The following is a 16857-nucleotide window of genomic DNA, read 5'->3' on the forward strand; positions in this document are numbered from 1 at the left end:
CATTTTAATAATATTGTCCGATTTGGAGTAAATTAATAACAAGTAGCAATTGTAAGAAATAATAAGAATGAGAATATAATTACCGACATGTATGAATATATCACATAAATGAAAAGCTACTAAATACGCTAAAAATACGCTATAAATACACTCTAAGCTACCCAAGCAGAACAACAAGTCTCGATAATATCAAAATAAGATTAAAATGATTCGAAAATGATTAAAAAATGACTTTTAATAATCATTTTGGAGTTATTCTAACATCATTTTGATATCATAATGACTTGTGGTTCTGCTTAGAGGTTGGGATAATAATAATTACATACAAACTCCTAAATATATTTATCATCATCAAATTATACGCCACATTCTTTTGTAATTATAAGAAAGTGACGATGCTGAGAACATTATCGAGCTAATCATCGCAGTGAAGCTTAACGCGAAACAAAGTGTCAATGAAGAAACACGAAGTTAAAAAGTTATAGGCAAAGAATTTAAACTGTCTCGAACTCCGCAGGCAACAAACGATTTCCGTTTCTTACTTACTTTGAATATTTAGAATACCTCGGTTTACTCTTTCGGTTCGCATGATATCTCTTGAGCTTCATTGCTCCGCATCAATTCTCGTAAGATCACTCAACGAAAAGGCATTTCGCAAGGGGTGATGCTGCCACCGAGTTGTTAGAGAACGAGTTCCATGAACTGATGATATCATTAATCAACGGAGTGCATTAGCTCGTCAATTTTAGAAGACTATAATACATAACGTGATATCTATTGTCGAATGTAATAAATAAAGTTTTGAAGCTCTTTAAGAAATTAAAGAAAAGAAATAAATTTTTTTATCTTAATTCTTAACTTTCTTAATTGTGACTACTAAGATTACAAATGACTTTAGAAGAATTATACATATATTTAGAGGAATTATACACCCGAATTATCAATATAACAAACGTAACAAAAATATAATGTGTGTATTTTGTCATCAAACTTTTTTCTGTTCCAAACTTTTGAATAGACGGGTTTCTCTTTTATTTTAAATAATATTTCTAAACTTTGGATAGCGTGTGTATTGAATAGTATGTTCAAGTGTTATTTCGTATATTTCACGTATTAGAAGTATGTATTTATAATAGCTTCTAATATTTTTTAACGAATTATACATTAAATGTCATATAGCATGCAAATAAGTCACTTTTTAATATCTTTTATTTTGTCACGCATTTCACTTTTAATAAAGAAGCATAACAATTACACTCGCTGCACTTACATATCTACAAAGATGTATCTACTCGTTGAAAGAAGAAAAAGGCCCTAGGTTGATTGTACAATGAGAAAGCCCGCGCACGTCCGGTAAGACTGCACGAAGTCTCTCCTCAAATATTAGCGGAGGTTGCCGGGGTCTCCCTTTGAATCAGAATCCCCGAAATTTCTATAGCAAATAATCGGAGACAGCTGGCTCGATGCGAAATCAAGTAGCGTAATAATGCTTAAAACTCCACGACGGGAAAAATAAAGCGAGAAAGGAAGTCGCAGCGGTTCCATTGAATTCGAGGACGTTCTCTCGCGTTCTCTTCCGTCGTTCATATATCAGTTACGTAAAAGTGAAATTAAATAAATTTTTACTTATGGCATATGCAACATAATCTGTAAAATGTATTTATAAATAAGTTTGTGAGCGTATTATTAACTTTCAATTATTATCATATCTCTCGTAAAGATTTCTACACATTTACAACTAATAGTAAAGATTACTTCACATTCTGCAATTATTTCCAAAATTTAAAAAATTATATTATTATTTTTTTCAATTGTAATTCTTAATACAAAGTCATGTAAATTACGAAATAATAACATTACGTATAACATCCATGACATTCAATGAATTTCTATCTAATTAAATATTTTTAATGTACAAACGCATAATTGCAGGCTAAATATATATATATTTATCTTCAGTTCTATATCTTTCCTTGTTGCTTCATATCACGATGACATAAAATATTATTTATTTTCCATTTATTTATTTTGAATATATCGTATATAATAAAGGAATAACATAAAATACGCGTAATAAATTTATAAATATATTTAATTTCTTCACAAATAAGCATTAAAAAAAATTTGAAGCATTAAAAAAACATTTGAAAATAATGGAATATATAAAATAGTAATTATTACTGAATATTTCCATTTCTATTATAATTTTTGGAATTGTACAAATCCTTATTGCATGACACTTAAAAGTACTTCTTTAGCATACCTTGTTCTCTTGTAATAATAAATGAATTTAATTAAAATCATAAGTTAACTAAATAAAATTTATTTATAACTAAAACGTTTTAAATTTTTATTTGTTCTCTCTCTCTCTCTCTCTGTCTCTCTCTCTCTCTCTCTCTCTCTCTCTCTCTTTCTCTCTCGCTGTCTTTTTTTCTCTGTCCTCAATCGGATTGAAATATTATAATTATAACAAATATAATAAATTTACTATTTGATAGAATATCTTCTTTATTTAAATTCCTCAATTTTTGAGAAGTTATTGTCTATCCCATGACTGTTTTCAACACTCGATGCCAAATACTCGTTCACTAATTAATAATTTTCTGTGCGCGAAATTTAATTCCACTTTGTAATAAAATTCACGTAAAAGAAAAGCGGGAACTTATCACATTTGCCGACTGTTACTAAATAAGTAGATTGATCAATAGAGCGACAGTAAGTTTCAGTCAATTAGATTTTGGTAATTATTATTGTGATACATTATTCTGTTTTAATAATAATAAAACGGTAAAGGATAATGAATAAATATATGTGCTAATCGTGGCTTTTGCACATTCTTAAAATTCTCTGCGGTTGTAGATTCAGTTGCTATAGAGTCAGTTGCTCCAATAATATTCGATAAACACATTTAATACGCTAATGCATGAACAAAAAAATTACAAAAGTTGCATAATTTTAACACACGAAAATGAAACTTTGAGATAATCATATAATAATAAGACTTGACATATGATTGGTGACATATTACTATTATATTATGTTAAAAATAAGAAATGACAAATTTTATATCTAAAATAAGAAACCCTTCTTTTAACTATTTAAATTACAAATGATTACATAATAGGATAAGATTCTCTTAAATTTGTAATTCAAAATTAACTGTTTATTAATATATAATTACGTCAAATATATTTAAAAACATATTTTTTCAATTTAAATATTGTTGCATATTGTTAAAAAAAAACTTGTAGTAAAAGAGAATAATGGAAAGAACAATTAAGGAAATCCTAAAGTTTTATGTCTATTTTACTGATTGAACGCAATAATTTTTGTAGAATATCACATACATATAATATTTTTACAGATTCGGAAATCATTCTCCCGGAATTAAAGTAATACAATATTATTATGCATATCTACAACTTAGAATTTATGCCAAAATGACAAAAATTTTTGAAATTGTTATCTTTTTCTTACCATTTCTTAGTCCAAAATGGCGCTTACAGCAAATCATTACATTTGTTTGATATAAAAGCTCTGCAATCTGTATATATAAAATTGAAGGCTACAAACTAGTAGATTTCAAAGAAACAACGTTGAGTTCTTGGAATTAGACTTAAACGTTTAATTAAAACAATGTTTCACAAAAATTTCTGTATGTGTGTGACATTGATGTAGTAGTATGTAAATATGTGTCGCATTTTAAAATAGTATGTGGTCGCATATAAAAATTAGTCAATGTATCTCATTTTAAAACAGTGATGCCGTCGGAATTCGGGCCAGTAAGCAAGAAACATATTAGATCAACATTTTGAAATATTAATTCCTCGTAAAGTAATTTATCAAAGTCTTCATCTAATATTTTATAAATGTGATTATAATATTACCTTATGACGTAATATTTTTAAACATTTAAGAAACGTTTTAATAAATTCCGAATATTTTATGACTATAACAGAGAACATTGAAAGAACGTTACTGAGACGTTGCAATGTTAAATGTATAAATGTTTTTTCAACGTTGAACTTTTGTTAATTTTTCTTTATTGATTATCAATGTTACTACTGCGTTGAAGCAGTATTAAACATGTTAATATTAAACTGTCACTTACATCCGGGAGCAGTACGCGATATGGCCTCTAAATGGATGTAACGGTGTAATTTGCTCATGTTTAAAAATTACATAGGATAGAATAAAAGGCCAATCTTACAACGTGTGACAATCAACTCCAGAACACGGGGCTAATTGTTACATTTTCGCAGCTTCATTTAAAATTAAGTAACTTATTTATACAATCTTGGATTCAAGAGTAATATTTTTTTTATACAAACTAAAGGATATAAATATTGTAACGTATATAATATTTCAAAATTAGGCACTCATATTTCCCTAAAAATCAATAAAAATTATGACTATCGGCTCCGGTCTCCTTTAATATTAAAAGATTTGATAAAAGTATTTGAAAAGGAGAAAATAATGGGCAAAAATGCTCATGTAAATATTAGAAAAAAGAAAAATTGTAAGTATAGTGAGTAAGAAAAAAAGAGAAAATTTTAAATCTGGTACATTATACATGTTATTGTACAGATGAATAAACAATACAGTCAAAATGTTAGTACAAAAATAATATGCAGACTTTATAAAACTAATTATGCATATATTTAATTCAAGAATAGTCTAAATAAAACTTTATAAAGTAATGTTTATATGTCTTTCTCGTAACTTACTTTTATTTATATTAACTTATATAATATATATAATTAAATCAGTGTAGGGAAAGAAATAAGAAATTTTTACAAAAGTACATACATACATAGGTACAAACAGCTACCATTTGGCTACTATTTCCTTCTAAGATCACTTTACTAATCGTCCACTGCAAATACTTTTGTTTGCCACCATATATAATGTTCTCATTTTTCAATATTTGTTCTCAATATTTGTTTATTTGAATCAAATTATATCATTTCCTTGCATTATTACGTAGTCTATAGTCTGTTCTAATCATCAATTTGAGAAATCTACGATAAAGCGCAGCCGTTATCGAAGCAGCTTATACCACGGGAGAGATTCGGCAATTCAATGAATAAACAACGAAGCCGCGCGGCTTCGAATAAATTTCGTGAACGAGACCTTATTGGGATATAAATCGCCGCATTCTTCGCTCCCGTTGTATTTGCATGAAATTTAAAGAGGCTGCAACACCAAAGTCGCCATGGCTTGCTTTGCTCTCTGTGCCACCGCGCTTTTAAGCACGACGAAACGCCCTTCGCAAGACCCCGCTCCGTACAGTGCTTGAAGACCGTAAGTACTCGCTCGAATACATTGGACCGTAAGTACTCGCACGGATGCATCGGACGTACCTCGAACACGAGGTACTTTAGGTAGTAGCATAAAAGTTGGTAGAGGCAAGCGGACGAAAGAATCCTCGAAAATAATGGTTGTCGATGGCACAAGCACCATGTTTATAAAACATGGATAGGGGTGAACTAATTGTTCGTTAATTTCCAATAGCACTTACCATATCGTTACTGCCTCAACATGCGTTTGTTTGTATCGTATAGCGCGCGCGCTATTTTAGCTACGTAAATCGTTATGTCCCTCCATGATAATCGTCGAAATGTTTTCGAATGCTAAATGGTTTTATCACTAATACAACATACGTCTAAATCGTACAAGAGGAAAATATGAAAATATAGATTGTTATATTTTTACAGCGCAAATAATCGACGTGGGTTATTGTTCGCATCAATATTCTCCTGGTGCTTATTGAGACAATGCTGTTAAATTTGAGTCTAATAAAGTTAGCTATTATGTATGAATAATAAAAATAAAGTAATAAAACATGTCCTATTATAATTACAATACTGTACAATGTAGTATACAATATTGTAAGATGCAAAATAAAAATTATATCGTATAATCCAAGAAAGAGAAAGAGAGGGAGAAAGAGAGAAGTAATATTATAGAGTTACTAATTTCCATATTATAAATGTAATTTAAACTTGACGTTTTTGATAAAGTTTTTATTTCTTTCTTTATCTCCCGAAATCTTAATGGTTTCTTTTATGTTACTAGAAACAATTATTTCATCCATCTTTGCGAGGCTTATTCTGCCCTTTTATTAATTTGAATTTTTATTTCTTTGAGCCTAGGATATTTTTATTTTAAATTTTAAAATATTTATTTTGTTATTCAACGCGAAAGACGTAGGTATATTTACGTAAAAAATTAAGGTACAAATATGATATCTCTGTAGCGATTTGTGCAGTGACTTTTTAATATTTATTTTACCTTAAGCTTTTATATTTCCTTGTTCCACTTTACAAAAAGAATTAAAATTAAAAGTCAGCCTTTTTTATCGGGTTGTTCAAACAGTTCATACCGTTCTTTTAGCTCACAAAAAATTATATATACAATATCTCCGTTAAAAATGAATGAAATTTAAATTTAAAAAAAGCGTTTTATAAAGCTCGAAATCTCTACTTCTTCGAAAGATTATTATATTTTTTGAGTCTCAGTGAGTTTGGTAATCTTTATATTTAAAAAACTAACTACGAGAGCTGAAAAGGATGAAAAATTTTCTTCTCACTTTGTAGATTTGTCATATGTTCAAAAAGAATTTGCGAATTTTGGAGTACTTTTCGTGAAAAGCTTGAAGTTTTCCTTAAAATCCTTTTTTTAAAATGTTCCTATGACTTTTTGTTTTTAGGATATTCGCAAGTTAAGTAAAAAAGAGCATTGGGACTTGAATCGTTCAATTACTAATTTTTTTAATGTAGAATATATAATAATGTGAGATTACTAAACATCTTTCTAAACATTGCGTAATGATTATTACAAGGAAAATAATATCATATTTTTAGCTTAAATTTATATATCCTATTTTTTAATAACATTTGCAATTATACTATTCGAGAAAAGTTTCAGCTTTAAGAATCTGTTCCTTTAATTGCGGTACAATGATTTTTAATAGAGTTATGAACGATCCAATTCACAATGCTCCTTTTTACTTAATTCATGAATTACTCAAGAAGAAAAAGTAGTAGAAATATTTTGGAGAACGATTTTGTAGAGAAAACTTCAAGCTTTCGTGAGAGGTTATTGAAAGTTTCACAACAAATATTCTGTGTATAATTTTAAACTGAAAGAAACCGTACCAACTTTTTGGACAACCCGATCAATATTATACTGGGAAAATACTAAATCTTAACAAATTATTTGTATGAATAAGTAATGCCAACTAAATGCATTAAATAAAAAAATATATTCATTTGATTCAAAAAACGATAATTTGATTTAATAATCTTTTTTTTTTTTATTAAGTAAATATTTATTTACTGAATAAATGTTTAGTTAAACTATTTAAATAAATATTTGTTTAAATTTAAGATATTTTTTCTTAGTATAGAAAATAATTTAGCTTATAGTTGCTTGTTATTGTTGATATTTTAGGATTTGCATTTTCTTTGAACATATTTGATTATTGCAAGCAATAGATTCTATTTTTAACGTGACGAGATCCTGACGTAAAGCGACGGACATTTTAATATCCTTTAAATGAAAATATATATATCTTCGTTTTCGTTATGAAATCCGGTTAATTACATCAAGCTTTTGATTTTATAATCTATATTTCAATTAATGGACTTCTGTGTTATTTTAAATACGCGAATACGTTACACTCACTTATACTCTCTCTCTCTCTCTATCACAATAGATTTATTATTGTATTATAGGACTACTTCAACCAATTCCGGTTATCTTTGATCGACGATTAGTCCATTGGACTTGACCAATCGCATTTGTCATTTCGCTTAACGATAGATGCGATTGGCCAATGGACTAATATATTTAATAGCATTTAATAGTAATATATTATATGTAACCATCGATTAAAGTTAATCGGAGTTGATCAAAATTGACTCTTAGACATATTCATCACATAAAAACCATTACACTTACAATTATATATGATTATTAGCTCAACTTTATAATAACAGCGACAATAATAATAGTAGTTCTTTTATTATATGACACGCATTTAGTGCATGCGACTTATAGTGCATTATGCATTTTTTTCACTGAGAAAACTAATACTCGTGCATACTGTGTGCAATTGAATGCAAATCAATTTACATATTTTTAGTATTAATAAATAATTTAATCCTTTTAATTTCTTTATTCTTTATTGTCTCGATAATTTCATAATGTTAAATCGAATTCTTTATTAATACTTAAAATATGTAAACCGATTTGCGCTCAATTGCATCAGTTGCATTAGTTTTCTTAGTGGGAAATGCTATTAAATATATTATTACTTTATATCACAAAGTTATGTATAGAAGTGCGGCAATAAAGTAAATATTATGAAAAAATGAACATCACTTAATTAATATACAATACAAATAAGCTTTATTGTCCTTTAAAGTAAACCTCTTCAAAGATAATATAATATCTCTGACAATATTCTTACAACTCATAGAAATTCAGTGAAAAAATTCCTTCACGATTCTGAATGTTCAAAATGTTATTGTAAATCGAATTCTTTTCATCCTATCCTTTAGTTTAAGGAACAAAAGGAAGCCTGCTGGAAAATCGGGAAATGGAGTTCAAAACGATGATGTAACGCTGATTCAAGAATTGCCGTACATATTTTTAATCAGAATCCCAGGTAGAATATAGAATTAATAATTAAGTCATAATGAATTTAATCATAGGACGTCATCATGGTGTCATTTAATACATACAAATGAATTTAAAAATGAACTTATAACAAATGAAGTCATGATGATGCTGTTATGATATTGTTATAACTTCTGTGTTCTGAGATTACGTGACAACAAGACTTAAAGGATGATTTTTCACAGAGTTTCCGCAAGCTGTACGAACGTAGGCAAAAGCGTATTATCCCTAGGAAAGGCGATTACTTTGAAGGACAATAAAGGTCATTTATTAAATCATACATTGATTAAATGTTGTTTATTTTCTCATAACATTCACTAAACTTTATTGTCCCGTCATATATGTATCTATTACTTTAATTATTTATGTACTTGAACATAATAATATGTATATTAAATATATATATATATATATATATATATATATATTAGGTGTTGGAATTAATTCGTAGCGTTTTTTAATGAAAGAATGTTATTTATTTCACATGAGCATTAAAAAATACATTAATGAAAGTACTTCCCATCACTTGTAAAACGCTACGAATTAATTCCAACACCTAATATATATAAATTTGTATTTATAATTAAATATAAGTGCGTATATTTATTTATTTATTTATAAATATATTGTATGTACATACATACAATTGCTTGTTCAAGTAACAGTAGAACAGTATCAGAAAAATTCGTATGATAAACGAATAATGAAAGATTTAAAAATAAAAAACGACAGTTTTAAAAATCAAACATTTCATTCAATTATTAATTTTAAATTATTCATAATTTATATAAATCTGAATAATATAACTTAATTTTAATGAAATTCATAATATAAATGACAATGCTTTGCAATGTTAATCATATATAAGTTATTACTTAAAAAATATCTATAAATTTGAGATATAAGTTGAGAAACGCTATATAAAAAATATATATGTAGAAAATAGAGTATAAGAAAATAGAGATTAACCATTAAAATTCAGTTCATTGATAGTTTTTAAGTTAAGATAATAACTTTTTCTTAACCGTTGATACTTACAGAAATTGTAAAAATGTTGCCGTTTATAAGGATCCCAGCAACACAGCTCACAACACAACTTTTTCCTTCTATCAGCCGAACACTTTCACTTCTGATTAATTACTAAAAATTTTACATCGAATATATTTAAGATTTATACAAAAAATTCATTCTCATTAGTCATGGTATGCGTTCTATACAGTCTTTAACAATGCAAATTACATTTATTGCAAATAATTTCAAATCACGTGCATCACGACGCGAATTGATATAATCAACTTTAAAGGGCTTCATCTTCATCGAAAAAATAAATTTTTAGCGATAATTTGATGCTCGACACTTCAGTAATTAACTTTACATAATCCTGACTGATCGATGGCATCATCAACATCTGTCGTTTCAATCTTCTAATTGTTTCACACATTTTATGTTTATAATCACAACGTCCAACACGTTTATTAAATTAGTCCTTGCGTTTCATTTTTAAATTTTTTGTATTCATTGAAATATAAATTTCAATTCTTTGCAATGAAGTAATTAACTGTAATCTGAAAGTTCAATCTCGAAGTATGATTCTACATCAAGAGCGATATTATTGAAATCAGTCATCCTTGGATTGAAATATTTGTTACACTAATCGATTTCAAGATTGATTCTTCCTTAGCTCTTGCTCGATCTTTCTGTTCAATTCAATTTAAATTTCATCGAAAAGTTCTTAATCTTAAAACAGTTCCCAATTTATTCACTAATTTCCGATCAACGTCACATTCGATCACGACTTAGATCACTTCCGAAAATATTTCCAATAACAGTTTGAAATCGATGAATCTGACGATTTCCGATGGGATGGATCGTGGATAGATCGCAACGGCGACCCAAGGTGACGATTGAAAGCGCCGTTCGCCGTTGGTGAGGGTGACGTGTATGCGCTGCTTGCTAGCGAGCCGCGAGAAGGTTCCAGCTGCGCTGCAAAGGGTAAGGGGTGAGGGAACAGAACAAGCTTAGCAGCAACCGCCACTAGCGTGGGCGGTACGATGGGCGGGGCGATACGATGGCCCATCCTCGTTGCTCGACTGGCGTAATCCCATAAAATTTTTCATCCCCGCGTTTCTCGACCCCCCATTCTCTCTTTCCCACTTTTGCCCATCAGGATGTCGCGGTGTAGCTATTTCGTTTCTGTCTGCCACGCAGTTGCTCGAATTCGTGGTAGATAGGGCGAGGTGCGACCGACATCGAAAGTGCAGACGAAGACTCGCTCTCCTCGATTTCAAGTTTGACACTTTGCATCGATCGCTTTTCGGAGTGAGAGGCGTCTACTTCTTCTCGGACTAATTCGTCAACCAATATCACTTTAAAAGCCAAATTTATATTGATATTTTCATACATCATAACGTCATATATTTATACGTCATATATTTTTAGAACTTGTGATGTGACCATGCTTTTATTTGGATCTTTAAACAACAGTGAAAAAACAGACTACTTGTACTTCTTAAAGAAACTGTTATTTGTCTATGGTATTTACATTTTGATTTTCAATAGGTTTAATAGGTTTTTTTTTCTTTGATTATGTCAAATCAATTAAACCACCTAATTAATTTGATAAATTCCTGATAAATAATAAATTTTAAAAAAAGATTCATTATTTTTCAAATAAAAATATATTTCATAGTATTACAAAAAATATTTATGTATAAATCTTAAAAGCTATTTTTTATTCTGAATTTTTTTACCTTCAAAAAACATAAACATTATATTGAAATCAATATTACATATAATATAGATAAAAGTTTTTTCATTCGTTTATAACCACTTTAAATTTTTGAAATCATTCTTTCTTGTTTATTTGCTTGTTTATTGAAAAGAAGAACATTCTCTTCTCTCTCTCTCTCTCTCTCATAATTTTTGTCTACAATTCGTAAATTGTCTTTGAAACAGTTATATTTTTCAGATATTATTGAATTTAATTTTTTATAAAAATGTCTTTCATATTACATTATATATTAGATTATTTATATCATTTGATTATTTATATCTTTTTATACTTTTACCTAAATTCTTATATTATTTATCATTGCATCTTTATATTTCTTTAAAAATATTTTCGAAAATATTAATTAAGATACTAAATATCTTTTTCAAGTTTATAATTCTTTTTAAACAATTAAAGTTTACCAATCCGTTATAAATAATATTCTCTCTCTCTCTTTCTCTCTCTCTCTCTCTCTCTCTCTCTCTCCTCTTACATTAATATTGGATGAAACTCATATCTATACATATTGTATAAAATTGTATATCATTACAAGACATATCAGCACTATTACAAAACAATTTGATTTAAAAAGAAAATATAACGAGTTTTACATTTTATAATTAACACAATTGCGTTGGATTACGCATTATAATTTTTATATTTTGCTTTAGAATGATATTTGTACATCCATTTGCCAATAGTAACAGAAAATTAAGACGCCAGATGAATGCAGTAAATATGGGAAAAACAGTTGGCACCTAGATGAACGTGGAAATCTAATTTTCTTCTGTAAAAATACATATTAGACGTTGCTGTAGTTACGGTATTTGTTATACTACACATTATACACTCATACGATTTTGAACGCTTATTAAAAAAGTATTTATTTAGAAATATTCGAGGCAAAAAATAAAAGAGCTGGCGGTGAAATTCATTGTAAAGGCGTCTCGTGAGTTGTATCGGCCGCTTACAAGGAGTGTTGAACGAGAAGAACGTAGGAGAGAGAAGATTCGCGAGAAGAAAGGGGCAGATGGATTTCGACCCCGCAACAGATCGACGAATGGGATGGCGAATAAATACCTAGTATGGATTCGCTGAGAGCCAATAGCGATGCGTGATGTCCTCCCTCATTCGAGAGAGAAACGCCAATCGGGTGTTCTCGCTGTTGGCGTAACTCTCGGCAAGAAGAATGGTGAGGGTTGAAAGGAGAGGAGGGGTAAAGGGAATAGGGGTGGCGCGATGGCTCGACGGCTCTACCTGCCTACTCGACTGATAAAGACAGACAGACTCCCCTGTCTTCCGTGCCAGATCATACCAGCTTTTGCTAAGGCGACTGTCGGTGTGTGGTACGACCACATCTCTAGTACCGTCTCGGTAGCCACCTACCTCCGTCGTTCATTTACACCCACTTTACCAGCAACGCCGCGATGTGCTTCGACACCTTTCTTCGGATTACACCGTTGCCCTTTAAACATTGTCTCACCTTGCCTCGCTCCTTCCATCGATATCAATGCCTCCCTCGCGTAATTAACTGAAGAGGAACACAAATTACATTTCACCGATAGGGTGAACGTCTTCATCGCTATGCAGATTCAAACGACCCGAGTCTCAAATGGTCTTGAAGACAACGTCGAATGATTGCTCCAGAAAGTTGCTTTTCAACGTTTTCGGTAAAAGTTATCTGTACAATCTGTATAAAATCTATACTTCTTATTTAATTGAAGTAAGTACAGCTTATTTCAACCTTTACTTTTAAATGATTCTATTGTTTTTATATCAAAATGTATATATGTATGATCGTATAAGTATTTTTAGTGGGAAATTATGTTTTTCTTTCATTAAACTTTTGCGAAGAGTAGATTTCTTATTTTTGTTTCAAATATATATATATATATTTAATAAAAATATTCATTTAGCAATAATTTTGCAAAATGATCTCGTCACATAACTCGTTCATAAATTCTATCTTAAATCGCAAACTATCGAAAATTTAATTTGGCTTTAAAATGTGACGGCTGGTAAGACTTAATTCGTTGTTTGTCATGTGACACGAGTTTAGCATTGGCGCACGTGTCACGCCATATGTATATCACAGTGTCGTACGCAAACACTTACACGATACTCAAGAGGGTTCAGGCTCAAACATTAAGGCAAAGTACATGTCAATACAATATCTCAATGATGATAGACCAACGATTTGCCAGGAAAAAGTTTTTATTAATTGATCAAAACAAGATATAAAAAGAGAAAGAAAAAAGATGTTTTTATATTTCTTATTTACAATTTGTTTTAATTGAAATAAAAAAGTATTTATTTAATAGAGATAGAAAGATATAGTAAAATTAACCTTTTTTGTACAAAATTATTTTTTTGTGTAAAATGTACGTAGAATGTGTGGTTTCGGAAATATATTTTTTTACAATAATATATGAAAGGTATATCTGTGTACTATAAAATTGTATCAAAATTTCCTGCATTTTATATAACATATACTTGAATTAAATTTGTATTTGTCATCAAATGTGTTTTAAATAGTTTATTTGAGAGAGAGAGAGAGAGAGAGAGAGAGAGAGAGAGAGAGAGAGAGAAAGAGAGAAAGGGCGAAGATTATCTGTAAAAAGTGAAAACTGAAAACGTTACATTAATAAGTAAATTGTTTACACATTTTAAATATGAATTTAATATATATTTATTTTTACATATTCATATATGCGTATATATCTATCAATCTATATATACTGTATGTACATATATCTATTTATCTCTCTAGATATCTGTTTACAACTTAATTTAAGTGTTATATGAATTGTAGATAATTTATATTTTATAATACTGACATATAATTTTATGTTACTGTGAAAAAATATATTTTCAATATATTCCGTTTATCTTTTTTTTACAAAATTAAATTAGTATATCTCTTATTATTAGTATTGTTGTTAAAAAAATTTTATTTGTGATAAGAATTACACGGAATCTTTTTTCCAATGTTAATGTAAATCAACTTCTAACCAAAAATGTCCGACACTGAACGAAAAACAAACTACTATGACAATCGCGCGGCCACTCTATCAAATTCATTTATGGATATGTGCATTCATGCAGATTAGCGCGGGAAAGCGAATGTTTCACTGCCGAATGCATTCACATCTAAAAATAAAGAAAGCATAACTCTTCGTTATAGTCGAGTAATCACGTTTCCATTTACTTCGCAAAGTGAAACTTGCACCATTGGTCCGAGCCATTACGTTTCCCTCTCTATATCTGCACTATATAACCGTTTCTCTCTTCCCGCACCCATGAATTTCTCCATAGCAAAGGGGAGCTCGACAGACAATATATCAGTTTACAATGATAAAAAGCAAACACAGAAAATAACGCGAAGAATTACTGAATCACACAAACAGTATGTCCCCTGTCTCTAGAGACAGGATGTATTTCGAGCGGACAGTCAGCAGCATCCGACGGAGAGTACACGCCTCGCGTATTTTCCTCACAATACGGCTGCCATTGTTTTATTTTATATGGAGACACTATAATCATGTCGGCATTATTGAAAATTGTCTCATTAATGTGTACTAAAACGATTAGATAACATAATACTAATGTCTCACTATAAAGTGCACAGTTTGTGTTCAGTGATTTGATGATTAAGAGGTACATTTCCAAATTTAAAATTTCTAAATGGATAAAAATAATGATTTTTATTTTACTGCTAAAATAATTGTCTAATATCATATTTAATATAAAGGATTCATACATATGTCGTTATCATTAGCGTATGCTTTGTTTATTTTTAATTATTTTTTATTGTAGTTGCATTATACAATAAAATAGTTTTTAATATTAAACAGTAAAGTAAAATTCATTGTCGATTTTTAAAAATTATTTTTTTATTAAGACTATTAATAACTAAAAACCCCGAAAATTTATATTTTTCTTTTAGCGTCTGTATTTCAAATTGTAATAAGTTATTGTAATTATGTTAATCCTTCAAAATTAAATTGTGAGTAACTTTTATTTTAGATATTTAATAAATAAAAAAAGTAATTGTTTAAAAGTATACACTATATATTACACTATATATTACATATTAAAAAGTAAGACACCGTGCAAAATAAAAGCAATAAAAGTAAGATAGAAAGATTATAGTATATGCTGTATATGTGTTTTATGTGTGTGTAAACAAAATTATTATTCAAAAATAATAAACAAATGATAAACAGGCAATTGGGAATTGGCGCTGTAAACGGTGCACAGTTTTTTGTTTCTTAAAAATATTTTATATTATTATAAATAATTAAATCATAAGAGAAATACTTATACATGTTTTTAGCCTTTTTCAGCAAAAAATCAATAGATGATACAGTAATATAAAATAGTTGCTATCCATAAAATTATAATTTTTTTTTAAATTAACAGTGTAATTAATAATATATAATTCTCTATACGCCTTCATGTTTCTATCGATTGAATGTGCTCAATATGTCTTTGATTCACGGACAATTAAAATGATAGATTAATTGAAAGGTGACTAAACATAGAAAGGTGGCGAAACATGCGTTCGTAAATGGTTGTTATGTGACAAATTTCTTGTGCTAGCATCACTAATGAAATAAATGAGTATGTATTATACGGCATTAAAGCCATATAATACACAACAGATAAATATGGCAATGAAAATGAAGAACAATTCTCTACAAAATTCAATACAATTCTCCGAACTCTCCCTTGATTTAAATATTTTGTAGGTATGTGTTTCTGAAAGCTCACTTCGTCTTGAGCTTCGAATTTACTTCTCTTCCTTTCTTCCTCTCCCTTTATTTATCTATTCATCTATTTCTCCTATCTATCTTTCTCTTATCCTCTATGCTATTTAGAGATAACATCTATCTCCCTCAGTACCGCATGCATACAAACCAACGCCAAGAAGTAGACAATTCACAATTAGCAAACACAAACAAACTACGAGTGGCTTCAAGTTGCTTGGGATGCGATGGCAGCCGAGTTTAGCCGGAAGCGAGCGATGGGATAGAGACTTCTGGGATGCGAAGCGACTAGTTCGGCAGTCCCTGAGTGTCACAACCTCTACTATACAGAATTCTCATCTCTTCCTGTCCCTCTTCGAAAGTAAAGATATGCATATACGGGGTAATCCTTAAGTAGTTGTTCATCTCATATAGCGAATTTGGTCTCTTTTGTACTACACTAAATCAGTGCGTATTAAAATAAAAACTAAAAGCTGTTATACATGAAATTAGAAAGTGAAATGTAAAAGTATATATAAATATTTTAAACTATCTATTAATGATATTGTCAGGTTATTTAACATGTATGTATCATTTCATTGTCAAAGTGATGATTATATTGTATCACTGCATTGAGGTATTCTATTGTATATA

At 29.4% G+C, this 16857-nt stretch overlaps 1 protein-coding gene and 1 long non-coding RNA gene across 3 annotated transcripts in view; one reads left to right on the forward strand and one right to left on the reverse strand.

Moving 5' to 3' along the window:
- The window catches only part of LOC105148014 (uncharacterized), a 49916-nt gene extending 39188 nt beyond the window's left edge, over positions 1 to 10728 (reverse strand). The window contains exon 1 of one of the 2 annotated variants that reach the window (XM_087410460.1): positions 9724 to 10728. The gene's annotated coding sequence lies outside the window, so the exon portion shown is untranslated. The remainder of the gene's footprint in view (positions 1 to 9723) is intronic. The other variant, XM_011059453.2, reaches the window with a different exon arrangement.
- Positions 10729 to 10870: 142 nt separating this feature from the next.
- On the forward strand, positions 10871 to 13637 carry LOC147908192 (uncharacterized). The gene is made up of 3 exons (XR_015546424.1): positions 10871 to 11219; positions 12127 to 12278; positions 12347 to 13637. It is a non-coding gene; the product is annotated as an uncharacterized LOC147908192 (long non-coding RNA).
- The last annotated feature ends 3220 nt before the right edge of the window (positions 13638 to 16857 follow it).

Source organism: Acromyrmex echinatior, chromosome 10 (assembly GCF_024713525.1).
Source record: "Acromyrmex echinatior isolate Ae372 chromosome 10, ASM2471352v2, whole genome shotgun sequence".
NCBI classification, from domain to species: domain Eukaryota; kingdom Metazoa; phylum Arthropoda; class Insecta; order Hymenoptera; family Formicidae; genus Acromyrmex; species Acromyrmex echinatior.